A 17,874-nucleotide genomic window follows, 5' to 3' on the forward strand; every position below is an offset into this window, starting at 1 on the left:
CTTACTGATGTTGGTTGAAAACCTGGAGCCTCAGAATCTCCTTTTATTTTCTTCTACGTGCTTCATCTGGATCTGGTATTTTTCATGGGTCAGCAGCTATATTAAGCATCTTAAAAGGCATCTTCTTTATAGCTTCCTTCAGCTGGTTTAATTATTTCTGACTAATGTGAATTTCTTCTCTCTTGGCTCCGAATTTTATGATTTCTTTTGGTAAGTCTTTCTTTGGTATGTACAGCATTATGTGAATGATCTCTTGGTTCAGAAGGTCAAAAAGGAATCTGTATCTTTGAATTATTCTCTCTGATAATGTGGTTGCCTTGGTTGGAAGTGAAAATGGCCATGGGTTACTTGTGGTCTAATTCAAGTACATGAAGCAGTGGGCATCTAATTGAGGGTCCTGCTCAGCAATGCCTTGTCAGTATGTTTATTTCTACCTTTTGGAATCTCTCCTTGAATCTTCTTGCCTAATTTCAAACTTATTTGGTTTCTCTAAGTGGCCCAACGTGGACAAAGTATCTTGTGTACCTAGGGCCCAGTGTTAACAGACCAATGGCATGGAAAAGTCCCACTGAAAGGGAATAAGATCAAATAGAAAAGCAGGCCTCACAGTGTGTTAGAGACAAGTGCACAGGGAAAAGGATAATCTAAGAAAAGAGACTTTTACCAATAAACTGAAACAATAAAGCCAGGGCATCAAGAAACAGCTTAATACCACTTGGCATTTCAAGATATGAGTCTTGTATGATGCAAGTACTATCTAGCTCTTACAAAGTTTTGACCAGAGAAGTATAATATATGGACCAACAAAAAAAAAAAAAAAAAAAAAATGCCTTGCAGGTTATTAAGGGTTGGTACCAAAGAAGGCCTATACATGTGCCTAACTAAATGGAACTCCAAACCACTCGCTACATTAAAATGGTAACATGGAAAAGTAATTGGAAGAACTGGCCTAGTTATGCCCAAGATGGGTGGCCCTTCCCAAAGGGACTGTAAGGACAAAATCTGTATCAAGTAAAAAGAGGGTAAAGCGCAGGAGAAGGGAGGTGGTTTTGTAAAAAGGCTCAACCTTACATAGTTGGGAAATCCTTACGTACTGGAGACCTATTGCGTCTCCTGCTAGCTAGTCAGTGTTTAGTAGGTAATAGATCATTAACTGAATATACATATTTCCTTCACCTATTATTCTAATTGTCATCACTGCCTAAAAGAAACCACAGTGTAGGAAAATGCAAAAGTCCATTCTCTGGGAGGCTCCTCTGAATTGGCTGACATTGGAGCAGTCCAGGAAATCTAGTGGGTTGTGCCTAACCCAAGTGTGGATTAGAAGAGAGACTCAACAATATCCTGGCCGTTTACAGTGACATTTGGAAAGTGGATGTACTTTCAAAATTTGAATGTTGGTTCCCTATCACACTTGCTTCATTATGGTGCTACTGTCAGCATTAATATGAGTGACATCTCCAGATATGATCTTTCAAAGATTCTGGGGTACAGTTTTAATTCCTTGATTTCTTTAGCTTTTTTGAGGTTATAATTACATGGTTGGAGGTTTTGCTATATTCACTCATGAGATTTCAATGTTCCATGTAATTAAATCTGGAACTTCTACTTTGTAAATTTATTTTTTTAAAAAAATTACATATACATGTATGTATATGTATGATATATGTATGTGTATATATATATATATATATTTTTTTACCTTGTAAATTTCTTAATCATTTAATACTCAAACCATGGGGTGGTAATAGATAGGATGGGGAATCTCAGATGATTGAGTCTCCACACAGCACATTTGGGAAAAATCCACCCAAGAAGAAAGCCTAGTACTTTAACTCTATAAATAGTACTTTAGAAACTGGGAGAAAGTTATTCTTTCTCCTTTACCACTCATAAAATTGAATCTAAAGAGTACGTATGGAAACTGAGAGTCCTACAGTCTCATTTTGGAATAGCACCCAGGGTCTGAGGTCATGGAAGGTCAAGTATCAGGGCTGGAAATTGGCTTTCCTGATTTAAAAGACAATAGTTTTTCTCCTACACTGTGTTGTTCTTATCTTTCTCTGCTGCTGTCATTGGCAAGAGTGGAAAATCTAGTTACAGGGAAGAGTCTGCTTTGTCTAGAGAATAGCAGCTGCTGGATTATGTTCTTCTTAGACAGATTTGTGGAAAGGGTCATGAGGCAAATGCCTTATAGGGAGCATGTAAAGAAATGTTCTGCCACTGGATTGCTCTCTAGAGAGTCTGACCTGGAAAGACATAGGTTGAGTAGTACAGAGATCGTATATAAGGAAGCTGAAAAGCAGAGGGGTTAAGTGATATGTCCGAGGTCACACAGTGTGCAAGTGACAGAGCTGTGGTTTTAACACAGGTGCCCTCCCAGCCCTCCCAGCCCCGTGGCAATGATTGATTAGACACTTTTTTGAACAACTGCTTCTTTTAAGCTGCTGTACATTTGTGTGTACATTAAAATTTGACCTTGTTATATAACGTCTGGCACAGAAAGTTATTGGTAGCCTGCCTATACCCCACTTAAGTTCCTGCTGAAGTTTTTACCTAAGAATGAAAAAATTGTTGGATGGCTTTGGGGAGACAATTCTTCTTATAAATAGTGCTAAAACTCCTTTTTTATATGAACCTGTTCAACTAAAATCTAAACAAAAATGACATTTGATTTACTGCAGGCATTAAGTTGGAGTGTTAAGTGGTTGTTTTAATTTCAGAGTTTTTATAAAAGAGCTGCTCTCACCCTATAGTTGATTACAGTTTAAAAACAGAGACATATGATTTATTATAAACAGTGTTTTTGAGAACTAAACTTTTTTTGAGGAAGAACTAAAAATATATATTTCAAAAATTTTCAACTCCCGGAGATATGACTCTTTTTGACTCTAGGAGGATGACTCTTTTTTTTCTCCCTCCTTTGGAAATGGTATGTGGCTATTGAGTTTTACATGGTCAGAGAGTCCTTCTTAGTGGTATCAATAAATAAAAAAGAGGAAATAGGAATCTTCTGGGTTCTGTGTTTGACTGGACTGATGACAGGGATCCAGGCAAACTTAGTAAGTAACCTGCAGTTTAGGATTGGTTTGGTTGGTCCACTCTTTAGTTGTTTTGTCTCCTTTAAATATCTGTCTCCTTGCCTTTTCAAGCTTCTGGTGCTCATTGGCTTGTAGATGGCGGACTTCCTTGTGATCCTGGGCTTGCAGATCCTTGGTCATCTTCTCCCTGGGTCTTCACATCATCTTCCATTCTCAGCTCCCAGATGCAACCCCTCTCTGCAGATGGTTCATATCATGGCTGAATTCTCCTTCTCAGAGCATCCAGAGAAAATCTCTGCTCTCAAAGGGCTCACCTCATTAGGGTAGGCTCATGCCAAGTAACCTCTCTTTGATGAACTCAAAGTCAATTGATGTGGGACCTTGATTACATTTGCAATACCCCTTTTGCTGCTTAATGTAATGTAATCATGAGGGTGATATCTTATCACCCTCACTGTCTCTACCCTTTACTCAAAGGAAAGGGACTCTACAGGGTGTGTTCAGCAGGGGAGGGAATCCCCAGGCCATCCTAGAGGTTTGCTGCCACACGCATCTTAGCAGTATTGTCAGGACCATTTACACATTCTGCAGGGCTCAGGGCAAAATAAAAATGCAAGGCTGCTTGTTCAGAAGTGATTAAGAATTTGAAGATTCTAACAGCAGAGTGTTAGCAAGTCTTACTAGACAATAAAACTCCTTAAGGAAAACATCGGGGAAACACTCCAGGAAGTAGGATTGGGCACAGACTTCATGAATATGACCCCCACAGCATGGGCAACCAAAGGAAAAATAAACAAATGGGATTACATCAAACTAAAAAGCTTCTGCACTGCAAAAGAAACAATTAACAGAGTTAAAAGAAAACCAACGGAGTGAGAGAAAATATTTGCAAAATATACATCCGACAAAGGATTAATATCCAGAATATACAAGGAACTGAAACAACTTTACAGCAAAAAAATAAGTAACCCAATTATAAAACGGGCAAAGGAGCTGACTATGCATTTCTCAGAGGAAGATGTATGGATGGCCTACAGACAAATGAAAAAATGCTCAGCTTCACTCAGCATTCGGGAAATGCAAATCAAAACCACACTGAGATACCATCTCACTCCAGTAAGGATGGCTAATATCCAAAACATTGAGAATGATAAATGCTGGCAAGGTTGTGGAGAAAAAGGAATCATACACTGTTGGTGAGACTGCAAAATGGTACAGGCTTTACAGAAAATGGTTTGGAGTTTCCTCAAATAATTACAGATAGATCTTCCATATGACCCAGCTATTCCACTGCTGGGAATATACCCAGAGGAATGGAAATCATCATGTCAAAGGCATATCTGTTCTCCAGTGTTTATTGTAGCACTATTTACAGTAGCCAAGAGTTGGAACCAGCCCAAATGTCCATCATCAGATGAGTGGATACGGAAAATATGGTATATCTGCACAATGGAATACTGCTCTGCTGTAAAAAAGAATGAAATATTGCCATTAGCATCAACATGGATGGACTTAGTAAAAATTATACTAAGTGAAATAAGTCAGGCACAGAAAGAGAAATACCATGTTCTCACTTATTTGTGGGAGCTAAAAATAAAAAAATACACAAACAAATGGGGGGAAGGGAAGAAGACACAACAATCAAAATTCTTTGAACTTGTTAAGACAAGTGAACAGATATGATGTTGATTGAGGGTGGAGAGGGAGGGGGAGGGAGGATTTGGTAAAGGGACCTGAAAATCAACTACATTGTGTATTGATAAAATTAAATTAAATTAAAAAAAAAAAGCTTATAGTGGAGCGATTCCCCCAAAGGGAATATTTTAATTTTAATTAGTAGGGAAAAAAAATTACATATGTATTTATTGGGATTCTATTTGTAGTACTAACATTAAAAAAGTCATTTGATTGTGTACGACTCTATTCATTGATTATATTGTGCCTATTTTGAATGCACATAATAACTAAGATGAGAACCCCTACTGCCTATGAAATGAAAGCACATTATTAAGGAGAAAAAAAAAACAAAAAACAGAGACCATATTATTGATTACCGTTTAACACTAATCACTCAAAAGAAAACTTTAAAAGTTATGTATGTTGAACAATAACAGCACAGATATATCTAATGCCAAGGGTTTTTTTTGTTTGCTTTTTGGGTTTTTTTGCTCTCACTCCTTGCCAATCAAATCCAAAGCACTAGAGCGCAAACAAGTGATTCGTTAGACCATCCACAACTTGAAACCAAGACTCTGTTTTGCTGGTGATTCATTCCCAAAATCTAGCAAAGTGCTTGACACATAAAAAATTTTGATAAATGTTTGTTAAATGTGTGAATAACTCATTACATTTACCCATGGCACTTTTATGCTTTAAATATTTACACCACTATCATTAGCTACAATAAACTATTCTTTAATTAATTTTGATATGTAATACCTGAATTGCAAGTTTTTTGTACAATGCCTAAGAGACAGGCAGAATAGCATGATGACTAAAAGCATTGGCTTTAGCCAGACAGTCTGGGTTTCAATCCCAATTATCAATTACCTTGTGTCATTTACTTAACTTTCCTGTGCATTATAAGTCAAATATGGGTGCTGATGATAACAGAATATATCCTGGTTAGTCTGGGCACCAGTAGGAAAGCAATAACACACTGAGTGTTTGTGAAAAGTTTACAAAGTTTATTTACAAAGTTGTGAGCAGGGACTCAGAGCACCCTGAGCTAGCAAAAGCAAAGAGATTCTACCACCCCTAGGCCTAACGAGTAAGAAGAGGAAACTGTTGCCAGAATCCAGAGAGACTGACTGTTGGAGAAGACCAAATAAACATGGTCTTTGGCAGAGAGGTGGAGCCAACTCACCATGCCCCAAAATGGTAATTAGTACCATGACCTCACTTTGCTTCCACCTTCTGATCTCATGCTTGAAACTCCCATTGGCAAAACACAACCAAAACACACAAGGCAAAATATCCAGTCCCACAGGCTAGCCTCTTAAGGTACAGAGCAGGGTACGGAAGGGTGAAGGGTGTCTAAAGGGGTGAATAGAAAATGGGCACACCTCTTAGGGTTTTTGTGAAGACCAAAAATGCTAATATAGATGAAGTGTTCATAGTTGTCTCTTGCACTATGAAAGTGCTTGCTATTAATTCTTCTAGAGTAGAGTGAATACAGTGTAGTGTACTAACCATAGAGTGGAAGTCACACTACTTAAGTGTTCAATTAAATTCCAGTTTTGCCACTTACTGGAACTGTGACCTTGAACAAGTTTCTTAATTTCACTGCCTGTTTCTTTTTCGGTTTGCTTCCTTGTTTTTATTTTTCTGTAATTTTATTTATTTATTTATTTATTCAATTTATTATTTATTTATTTATTTATTTATTTATTTATTTATTGGGGGGCATAAAACAACTCAATATATTTTAAGAGACTGAGATCACAGGAAATATGTTCTCTGACCACAACAACAGGAGGAAATTTAGAAAATTCACAAATGTGTGGAAATTAAACAACACTCTCTCAAATAAACAATGGATAAAAAGAAAAATCACAGGGAAGTTAAAGAGTACTTTGAGATACAAATCGAGGCACAACATATCAAAATGTATAGGTTTCTGGGCTCATTCAGTGCTTAGAGGAAAATTTATACTTGTAAATACCTATATTAAAAATAAGAAAAATCTCAAATCAGAAATGTAAACTTCTACCTTAAGGAAATAGAAAAAGAAGAGTAAACTAAAAGCAAATATAAGTATGAAATAACAAAGATTACAGCAGAAATATATGAAGTAGGGAATTAAAAAACAATAGAAATAATCGACAAAACTAAAAGTTGATTATTCAAAAAGATCAACAAAATTTGCAAACTTTTATCTAGATTGACCAAGAAAATAAGACAGGAGACTGTAATTACTAAAATCAGAAATAAAGCAGGGGGATTATTACATTGTCATTGTAGTTTTTTGTGGTGGTAAGATTTAGTTTCTCTTTCTCATTTGCAGTTTTGTTCTACCAGTGGTTTTTCTTCTTACATGTGTATTCATGGTAGTGAGCATCATTTTTCGGATTTCAGATGTAGGATTTCCTTGAGGATTTCTTGTAGGACTGGTCGTGTTGTGATGAACTCCTGCAGTTTTTGTCTGTCTGGAAAATCCACTATTTTCCCCTCACTTCTGAAGAATAACCTTGCTGGGTGTAGTATTCTTGGCTGGCAATTTTTTTCTTTTAGTATTTTGAATATATCATCCCATTTTCTTCTGGTCTGTAGAGTTTCTGTTGAGAAGTCTGCTGTTAGTCTGTTAGGGACTCCCTTATAGGTAACTTGACATTTTCTCTTGCTTCTTTTAAAGATTCTCTCTTTGTCTTTGAGCTTTGCCAGTTTGACTATAATGTCTCAGAGAGGACCTTTTTGGGTTGAATCTGTTTGGAGATCTTTGAGCTTCCTAGATCTGAAGGTCCATGTCTCTCCCTATACCTGGGAAGTTTTCCATTATTATTTCATCAAATAGATTTTCAATGTCTTTACTTTTCTCCTCCCCATCTGGAACACACATGATTCATATGTTTGTGTGCTTAAGGTTGTCTGCTAGCTCTCTTAGATTTTCTATGTTTTCAAAAATTATTTTCTCCATTTTCTTTGTCTTCCACAGTTACTTTGAAAAGACTATCTTCAAGATCAGAAATTCTTTCTTCTGCTTGTTCTATCTAGCCTGCTACATAAACTGGCAGTTGTGTTTTTTATTTTGTTGAGTGAATCATTCTGTTCCATGAGTCCTGCTACATTCTTTTATAAGGTATTAATCTCTTTTTGTAAATTTCCTCATTTGTATCCTGGATTTTTCCCCCTCATTTTATTGTTGTCTAAGTGTTCTTGTATCTCAGTGAGTTTGCTTAAGATTGTTGCTCAGAATTCCTTTTCAGTCATTTCTTGCTCTATAGGGTCTGGTATTTGAGAACTACTATTTTATTTTAGTTGTGTCATATTTTCTTGGGTTTTCACATTCCTAGTATCTCTACACTGATGTCTGGTCATCTGGTAGAGCAGTTGCTTTCTCTGTTACTCTGGAGTGGGTTTGAGAAGAGAGATGTTCTCTTTTTTTTCCAGTCTCTGCTGGTGACTCTCCTCGTGTCATTGCAAGTGTCTAGTGGGCCACCTGCATGGTGGCTGTGGCTGTCGCTATGGCTTCAAGCCATTTTTGTGGCAGCCATGGCTGTGGCAGTGGCAGTGGCTGTGTTGGGCCACCTACACAGAAGTGGTGTTTTTGGCTTGCTCCTTGCCTGCTTCAGGGCTGGTGATACTTCCCTCAGCTCCTGCCTAGGACCTCAGACATGCTCTGTTTCTTGCCTCCTTCTGGGGAGAGGGGGCTACTTCAGTTCCTGCCTAGGCACCCTGGGCATGCTCTGACCCTGTTTCTTCTTCTGTAAAATGCAGAATAAAAATAAAACCATAATCGAGTTATGTAATAATTAAGTAAATAATACATGTAGAACACTTAGAACAGTGCCCAGAATTTAATAAGCATGCAATAATTTTTATTACTCTTGCTTATTCAAGAACTGTTGACTTAAACAAGATTTTGGTTAATTCTGGTGCAATAAGACCTGAAAAATAACCCCTTTTCAGCTGCAGTAATTCCCTACTCATTGCAAGGAAATATGTAGAAGGTTTGTTAATATACCCAGTGCTACACAATCTAACAGGTCAATTAAGCAGATATTTAGGTCACCCTTAGGACAAGAAAGAGATTGAAAGAGAGAAGATGTTGAGCTTTGATGGATTTATCAGAAAATCTAAAAAGAAGCCATCTTTATTTCAGCATATCTCTAAGTTTCAGGCATTGGTTTACTTTTAATAATATACTAAGGATAGGAGAAATGAAGGGAGTAATCTTTACAGTCCTTGGGGTCTCTTCAGATCTTCATTAGCACTAGGATACTACCATTCACTTTGGCTGTTTTTGTTTTTGTTGTTTTGTGCCAGTTTTAGAGATGATGCAATCTCTCTTCAGAATGCAATGAGGAACATGGAGAGTTTAAATGGAAAATGGAATATAATAATAGGACACTTAATATATAAAAGGAATTGTATTTGCCTCTGTCTGATATATAAACCTTTATCAGAATTACTTTTGTTTCTCATTTACTAAAGGCTCTAAACAGTACAGACCCTCACATTGAAATGCAACTTAAAAACAACTTCCCAAGAAAAATACCTCAAACCATTTCATCTTTCAGGAACAATTCTACACAAAAATTTCTCAAAACATGTTGTATCTGTGACAGGTCAACACACTAGCCTTTCAAAACCAACAACCTCATAGGTTTTTCTATTGAAAAGAAAAACGAACACTTTTTTTTTTAGGTATTTGGGTTTACTGTGTGTATGTGTGCCTGGTGATCAGATTCTTCTAGTCTGGCCTGAGGGGATGCCAGGTGGGGTCTCAAATTATACCCCCTGTGCCCATTCTGCTCCCTCTCCTGGGTAGCCCCATGGGGCCACTGGGCTGTCCCCTCAGCTTTCCTCTCTGTGGCCTTGTGGTCACAGAGGGATTCTCTTATTGTCAGTTTTATTTATCTTTTCAAAAAACCAACTTTGTGATTCATGGATCTTTTGTATCATTTTTTGGGTTTCTATTTCATTAAGTTCTGCCCTGACCTTAATTATTTCTTTCAGTCTACTAACTTTGGGTTTGGAATGTTCTTGTTTTTCTAGTTCTTTAATGTGAAGTGTTAGGTTGTTTACTTGCCATCTTTCCATTCTTCTGAAGTAAGCATTTAATGCGATAAATTTCCCTCTTAGAACAGCTTTTGCAGTATGCCACAGGTTTTGGTATGATGTATCATTATTTTCATTAGTTTCAATAAATTTTTCAATTTCCTGCTTAATTTCTTCTTGGACCCATATGTCATTAAGTAGAATGCTGTTTAATTTCTGCGTGTTTGTATAGTTTCCAGAGTTTCATTTGTTATTGATTTCTAATTTTAATCTATTGTGATCTGAAAAAATACATGGAATAATTCCAACTTTTAAAAATTTGTTGAGACTTGATTTGTGACCTAACGTGATCTATCCTGGAGAATGTTCCAAGTGCTGAAGAGAACAATGAATATTCTGAGGTTGTTGGATGGAATGTTCTGTAGAAATCTGCCAAGTCCAATTGGTCTAATGTATTGTTTAGATCTTGTGTTTCTCTGCTTGATTCTTTGCCTAGATGATCTGCCCAATATTAAGAGTGGTGTGTTCAAGTCCCCTGCTATTATGTTATTAGTGTCTATTTCATTCTTTAGGTCTAATAGTGTTTGCTTTATAAATCTGGCTTCTCTGATGTTGGGTGCATATATATTTATGATGGTTATGTCCTCTTGATGGATAAATCCTTTTATCATTATATAGTGGCCTTTGTTATTTCTTTTTATGGTTTTTGGTTTAAAGTCTATTTTATCAGATATGAGAATAGCTACTATGGCTCATTTTTCATTTCTATTTGCATGGTATATCTTTTCCCATCCTTTCACTCTTAGTCTATGTGTGTCTTTACAAATGAGGTGAGTTTCTTGAGTATTTATGGCAGTGGTGGTTGTTTTTGCAGGTATCAAACCAGTACTCCCTTGAGAATTTCTTGTAAGGCTGGCTGTGTGGTAGTGAACTCCTGCAGTTTTTGTTTGTCTGAGAAATAAACTATTTGCCCTTCATTTCTGAAGGATAGCCTTGCTGGGTAAAGTATTCTTGGCTGGCAATCTTTGTCTTTTAGTATTTTGAATATATCTTCTCATTTTTTTTCTGGCTTTTAGGGTTTGTGATGAAAAGTCTGATGTTAGTCTGATTGGGGCTCCCTTATAGGTTACCTGATGCTTCTCTCATGCAGCTTTTGATTCTCTCTTTGTCTTTGAGTTTTGTCAATTTGACTATAACATGTCTTGGAGATGACCTTTTTGGGTTGAATATGTTTGGGGATCTCTGAGCCTCCTGAATCTGAAGATCTGTGTCTTTTCCTATACCTGGGAAGTTTTCTGCCATTATTTCATTGAATATATTTTCAATGCCATTTCCTTTTTCTTCCTCTTCTAGAATACCCATGATTCAGATATTTGAGCACTTAAGATTATCTGTTATCCCTCTTAGATTTTCTTCAATGTTTTAAGTTCTTTTTTATTTTTTTATGTCCACCTGGGTTGTTTCAAACAGCCAATCCTCAAGGTCAGACATTCTCTCTTCTGCTTGTTCTAGCCTTCTGGTTAAACTCTGTGTTTTGCTTTTTATTTTGTTGAATGGATTCTTTAGCTCTGCAAGCTCTGGTACATTCTTTTTCAGGGCATTGATTTCTTTGTACATTTCTTCTTTCAGGTCCTGTACATTTTTTCTCATTTCATTGTGTTGTCTAACTGAGTTTTCTCTTATCTCATTTAATTTTCTTAGAATTATTCCTCAAAATTCCTTGTCAGTCATTTCAAAGACTTCCTGTTCTATAGGATCTAGAGCTTGAGAGTTATTATTAACCTTTGGTGGTGTACTTTCTTGATTTTTCATATTTCTGGTATCTTTCCTTTGCTGTTTAGTCATTGTGGCAGGGGATTTCATGGTCCACTCGTTCTACCCTAATGTCTGGTTAGAATCCTGCTGGGACTGCCCATTTGGCAGGCTGCCTCAGTGCCTGTGGGCAGGAGGCTCGGGCCTCTCTGGGCTGCAGGGACTGGCCTGGGCTGGGAATCCCGCAGTGGTGCTTACCTGTTCCAATGCGGGTGGCTCAGAGTCCTGTTGGCCTGGCGGCTTTAGGGCCTCTCTGGGCAGTGTGCACTGGCCTGGGCTGGGGGTGTCCTGTGGTGGCACTTACCTGGTCTGGCATGGGCTCCTCGGGGGGATGCGTGGGTCCAGCAGCTATCGGGGCCTCTCCTCCACTATAAGCTTTTAAAGAAAAGAACTCTGGGCTGGGAATAAGTCCTGGATTTTAGGAACAACTTTGTCTCTAACAGGTGACATCTGGTTCAAATAGGCTAATGGTTCTAGGCTGTAGTTTTTTCATCTGTGTAATAGTGCTAGGTAATCTTCTAGCACTAAGGTTCTTTGACTCTTTGATTAACCTCTATTGTTTTTATCCCTAAAAAATATTAGGAGATGCCAAGAAGTGAAGGGATGCATGTAAGATAAAAATTGTATTTAGTGCAGAGTTGCAGTGATATATAGGTCTCTTGTTACCTGTTCTTTGACTATAGCCCCTAGAAAAAAATGTGTATTAGTTAGGGTAACACTAGCTGCTGTAACAAATAGACCCAAAATATATAGTAGCTCACAAATAATAGAAATTTATTTATTTATAGTGGTTCTCTTTTACTCAGGGATTTAGACTGATTGAGGTTCTGCCTTTCCAACACCTGATTGTCAATATCATTGTGGTTATCTCCATCTTTGACAGCCAGAAGGCAAACAACAACAACAGCAACAACAAAACCATAGAGGAACATATTCAGAATTTATGTAGGTTATTTCTTGAAGTGGCACATATCGCTTCCATTTATTTTTACTACAACTCAACATGCAGCCCTACACCTAAATTATTAAGGTGTAGTTCCTGCTTATAAGATGCTTATAGAAGAGGAGATTTAAGACATTCAACCAAATAACTATAATGTACGATAGATTGTTAAGTGCTACTAACTGACCCATTACTCACATGGTGGGAATTTACCTGGGGAAATTTTTGTCTCCATTTTATTCTCCTTCCAGGACAGATTATCTTTCTAAAAGTCCAGGTGAGAGGTGGGGTGGTGGGAGATAATGTAAAGATCCTCTTGAAAATATGGCTCTGACCCAGGCAGCATGGGCATAAAATAGTGAAGAATGAATGTTTAACCGAGCAAAACCTCTCTCCCCCATGTCTCTGTTTCTCCCTGTTCTTCTCTTCTCCTTTAAAAACTCTTGCACAAGCCAGATTATGTATCTTCTTGTACATGACTCTGAATAGACATCCATGCTCTTGTTTTGTTGACATCTTAGGGAGAATTCCATTCTATAAGAAAGAGCCATCTGGATCATGAGAACATGGCCAATCCCACACTCAATCCATCAGTTTATCATAGCTAGAGTGATAGATACCAAAGGAGGTTATAGCAGCTTCTTCCTTGGAGATATTTAACTGTTTGTTATCATTAGGGACCGTCTGACTTGGGTATAAAAGATAGGGCTATATGACATCTGAAGTCTTTTTCATTGCTGTTAACTTTATTTCCCAGATGTTGGTGTTGTGGTTTGTAGATACTGTAATCAGGAGCAGCATGCAAAGAACAAGGGATTCAAATTCCCTTTGTGGGCTTATATTTCCATATCTCCTTAACTCTCATGCACTTCCTCTGGAACCACAGAGAAAAGAGACAAGTTGGGTGGGAAGAAAATATCAGTTAGGCCAGTGGGAATAGATAAGGGGTACACACAGACTCATGTAAGGCATTGAAATGAGTTGCTATGGAATCTCACTTTTTCAAGTGGTTTGAATTAATTTCTCCCATAGTTACTCCATTTTGAGGCAGAGAATTATCTGCACAGGAACTCCACACAATAGCAATGAGATACACGTTTTTTGTCCAGTAGGTTTTAAAATAAATTATGTTTATAAATTTCTATTGAAGTTAATATCATGATATTTCAGTGTCTTGGTCAGTGTAGCATATCACAATATTAGCAATGCATAAAGCAGCTGGGCACAACAAAACTAGGCTCAATAAACAAAGCCAGATTAAACAGAGCAGTTGATTCAGGACTCTATAGGGCAGTAGTTGGGGGTGAGGTAAGGCGAGCACCAACCAAATTTAATATCAGCAATTATAATGTGTGAGACTGAGGAAATATTCAACTGAATTAATATGTCGTACCAATTGAGCTTTTTAGGTTGTGTAGTGTGAATATTTATTCCTAGGAATATTATCTTCTTATAGGGTTGTAAAAATAAAAAGCTTTTAGAAAACTCATAAGATAAAGCATACTGTTGTGGAAAATGATTAATTGCTATGTCAGCGACCTGGCTGTTAAATTTTGGGTTAATTCCCAAGGCTTTAACAAGATGAAGTTTCTCCTGGATTTCAGTTTCTTTATCTGTGAATTGGGAGGTTAGATTGGATGATTTCTAAGGTCTATTTCTATAACTTTATTTATAAAGTTATCTGATTGCCTAACAATTAACAAACTCAACATTCAACATGTATTGAGGGCTATGACAAGCCAGGAGTTACCTCGGGTGCTGCAGACACGGAGATACATAAGACAGTAACCCTGCCTGAGGGACTCGAAGTTCTGTCTCCTCCATGTCGGCCCGTGTTTTAAAGAGCTTGTTTAGAATTATCTTGTTTTTTCATTCACATCCCAAGACCCACATGGAATATGTTATTGAAGGTATCTCTGGATTCATGCAATTGGTCATGAGTTACTGAACAGGAAATGAGAGCATTAGTATGATGTCAATTAGCGATGGAATGCTAGCTATGGGGAAACACATTTTCTTGGCCTTCAGGATACGAACGTGAGCACCAGGATGTTCCTGATGAATCTCTTGTTTCTGTCCTTTCCTGGCCATCAATTCCATATCGTTCCATTGAAATTTAAGAGCCTGTGGAAAATTTAATTTATAACTTCCTGAAAGTGTTTTGGAAAAAGAAAATGTTATCTCACTGTCCCAAATGGTTTCATGCTTTCATGTTCAGTTCTGAGCCCTAGGAGGTCTGCAGTGTTCCTGGAGATGGTGGTGGGAAGGGAAGGGAGGGGTGGGATGATGAAGAAGAGCAATTGCTTCACTGAAGAGGAATGAGCATGGGAGGAAAAAATTGATGAAGATGGGTTATGAAGGTGAAGGCTATTCTTGGTGGGGGCACATGCTTTAAGTAGGCGAAGTTGTGGTGGGTGGGGGGTTAGGTGGGCAGTGACAGGTTTACTACATTTCTACATTTCAGTGCTGTTAAAAGTATGGAAACTCCTTGAAGAATGAAGGAGAAAAACTTTAGAAAAAAAACAAAAGGAATATTGCCGTGAATATAGCAGTAAGGGTTTAGATGATAAACTGAAGAATAAAAATATACTAAACAACAGTTTTAAATAAATTAATGTATAATAAGTAATCAGTGGGTTATTAAGCCAAGTTTGAATGATTGAAGTGTGTTTCACTCTGATTGCTCTGTTTTAGGAGTGAAGGTTTTTGTTACAGCCAAGCTGTGTGGGCCGAAGGTCTGATTCAAGTTCTCATGTTCTTATGAACTGGCTTTATTTGTCAGATTTACTGTGTTTTACATTTTAATATCTCCTATATATTGTGTTGTGTGATGAAATGCCTTTTGTCTAAGAATGTGTTTAAATAATGAGCATAATGAGCTGGGGTTAAGCGTCTGAAGAATAAATGACTGAGTTTTCTAAATACTTGGTTGTAGAATTTTCTCATGGTTTGAAGTATAGCTCAGCAATTTGTCTGAGGACTGCAGAATTGTAAATTATCTGCTGAACTTTACATTTTTATCAATAAGTTAATAACTCATGATCAAAAAGTTTTAACTTACATTAGCATAATTGTTCACTTAGAAAATTTGCTAAAATATGCCTCTCACTGGGTTATAATACAGGAACATCCAGCTTTGAGTAAACTTTATAAATGAAAATGTGGACACAGGAGATAAACCAGGGTGGGATTATTCTGGATGAGATTAAGATCTTATAAACATAAAGATTTGCAAACCAAAAAGCAAACTTAGTCATAGCTATAGCAGACTATATCCGTTATATACAGTGGGGCATAATATGGGACCCAAAGAGCTTTATATTTTTTCCTGAATTATATCGAAATTGTTATCTAACTTATTAAGACTTCATAGCACACATATATTCAAGGTGTGGTGGTTTTACAATATGTCCACAAATTCTTTGTCATTCTTCCCATTGAGAAGTGGAGTCATTGTCCTCTCCCTGTAGAACTGGATGGCCTTTTGTGACTGCTTCAACCGATAGACTGTGAAACTGCTGCCTTACTTGCTGGAATAAGTGGTCTGACTGCTTTGAGGCCACTACTTTGTGAAGAAGCTTCAACTAAGTCATGTGGAAAAACCACATGACACCCTGAGACTCCACGAAGAGACACAGATGCCCGGCCAGCCTCCAGTGCTCCAGCTTCTTGCTGTTCCGACTTCAGTCATCATCTGACTGCAGCTACCTAAGAGTCCCTGAGCGAGAACTGTCCAACCAAGCCCTTCCTGATTTACCAACTCAAAGAAACAATGAGATAATAACATGATTGTGGTTGTTTAAAGCCACTAAATTTTGGAGTAATTTGTTATGCATCAACAGTAGCTGAAAAATGAGATCATGAGAAAAAACATGAAAAGCAAGAGATTTAAAACCATTTTAAAGCTGCGACTTTTAGCGTTTTGGGTTGGTGTCAAGAACCCCTTTCGAGATTATAACAAAAGTGATAGGCCTTTATCCCAGGAAATTTGTGTACATTTCGGGGTATTCATAACCTTCATGAAGCACGGCATTGCTCAAGACCTCAGTTTTATTTTTTTTATTTTTATTTTTATTTTTTTAACCAATCCCAAGTATTAGCAGACACCTACTATAAAGAGAAGAAAATTATCCTTAGTTTTAAAAGCAATTGAAAAAAATTTCTTCAGGTATCTGACATAAGACAATTATTGCAACTGGGTATGAAATATGACTCCCTGTTAGGTGACTAAACAGGAAATAGGATATACACATTTTTTGTTGTCTAGCTTATGTATTTGTCTGTGAAGACTTGCTTTTCCATGGCACACAGTTTGGGGGAAATTTGTAGTTTGGAAATTTATTTGACCTGATTAACCAAGGGACAAGATCATTGATTGCAGATTTTCAGGAAAAGTTTTCAAATGGCTATGTTTTTTTTTTTTTTTTTACATAGATGGGTTGTCTTTATTAGCTAAGTGGATATGGCCTTAGGAAAATGGAGAGTTTTGAGCTGACTGAAATCTCATCAAGTTTTGAAAAGTGCTTATACGTATACATTATCAAATAAGGGGAAAAAAACCCCTTAAACTTTATGTTCATTATTAGTAAAGATTTGCTTTAGGCTCCTGAGAAACAACTATAAAGCCAAATACATGTTTTATTTTTATTATGTGATAAGTGGTTCAGAGATAAGCCATTGTTGGGGCTGGTTTAGCCTGTCAAGGATGTCTGTGATTCTCTTGGCTTCCCTTTAGTAGTTGCAAGCTGGCTGCTGCAGCTCAACCTTAAATTCATGTTCCAGGAAATAAGGAGAAGTGGAGAAGAGGGGTGCTACCTATATCAGGGAAGCAAAGCTTTGTCAGAAACCCTCAACTTGGCCAGAACTAACTCTGTCACTAGACTACTCCTAGTTGTAAGGGAAGCTAGGTAATTTTTTGATGATTGAAGATGAATGTCAAATGAGTTCACCATATTACCCATCAGTGAGTGACTATTGGTGTATAATTCCAGCGGTAGCCGAAGATGTAAAGCGGATATACTGCAAAATTTATTTTCAAGAGGCTGTCAATTTCCAGTAAACAATGTCTTTCACATACTTTTCAGAGCTTTTAATTAAAATTAAAATTGATGTTTTATAGCAGACTGTTGAAATTTCTTATTTTTAAGACTTTTTGCAAGAAAAATTTGTAAATCTTAAAAGACAGATAAGGATTTGAACTGACCACAAATTAAATAGTTAAGTTGAAAATTTTCTTCTTATGAAAATAAAGGATACTGATTATTCTTATTTCCTGGCAGAAAAGCCTCAGTGTGACCAGTTTTAAAGAATAAGTAAAAATACCCATGCTTTAAGATGGTAAAGATTTAAATAAAACAT

The sequence above is a fragment of the Cynocephalus volans genome, chromosome 2 (genome assembly GCF_027409185.1).
Source record: "Cynocephalus volans isolate mCynVol1 chromosome 2, mCynVol1.pri, whole genome shotgun sequence".
Taxonomy (NCBI): domain Eukaryota; kingdom Metazoa; phylum Chordata; class Mammalia; order Dermoptera; family Cynocephalidae; genus Cynocephalus; species Cynocephalus volans.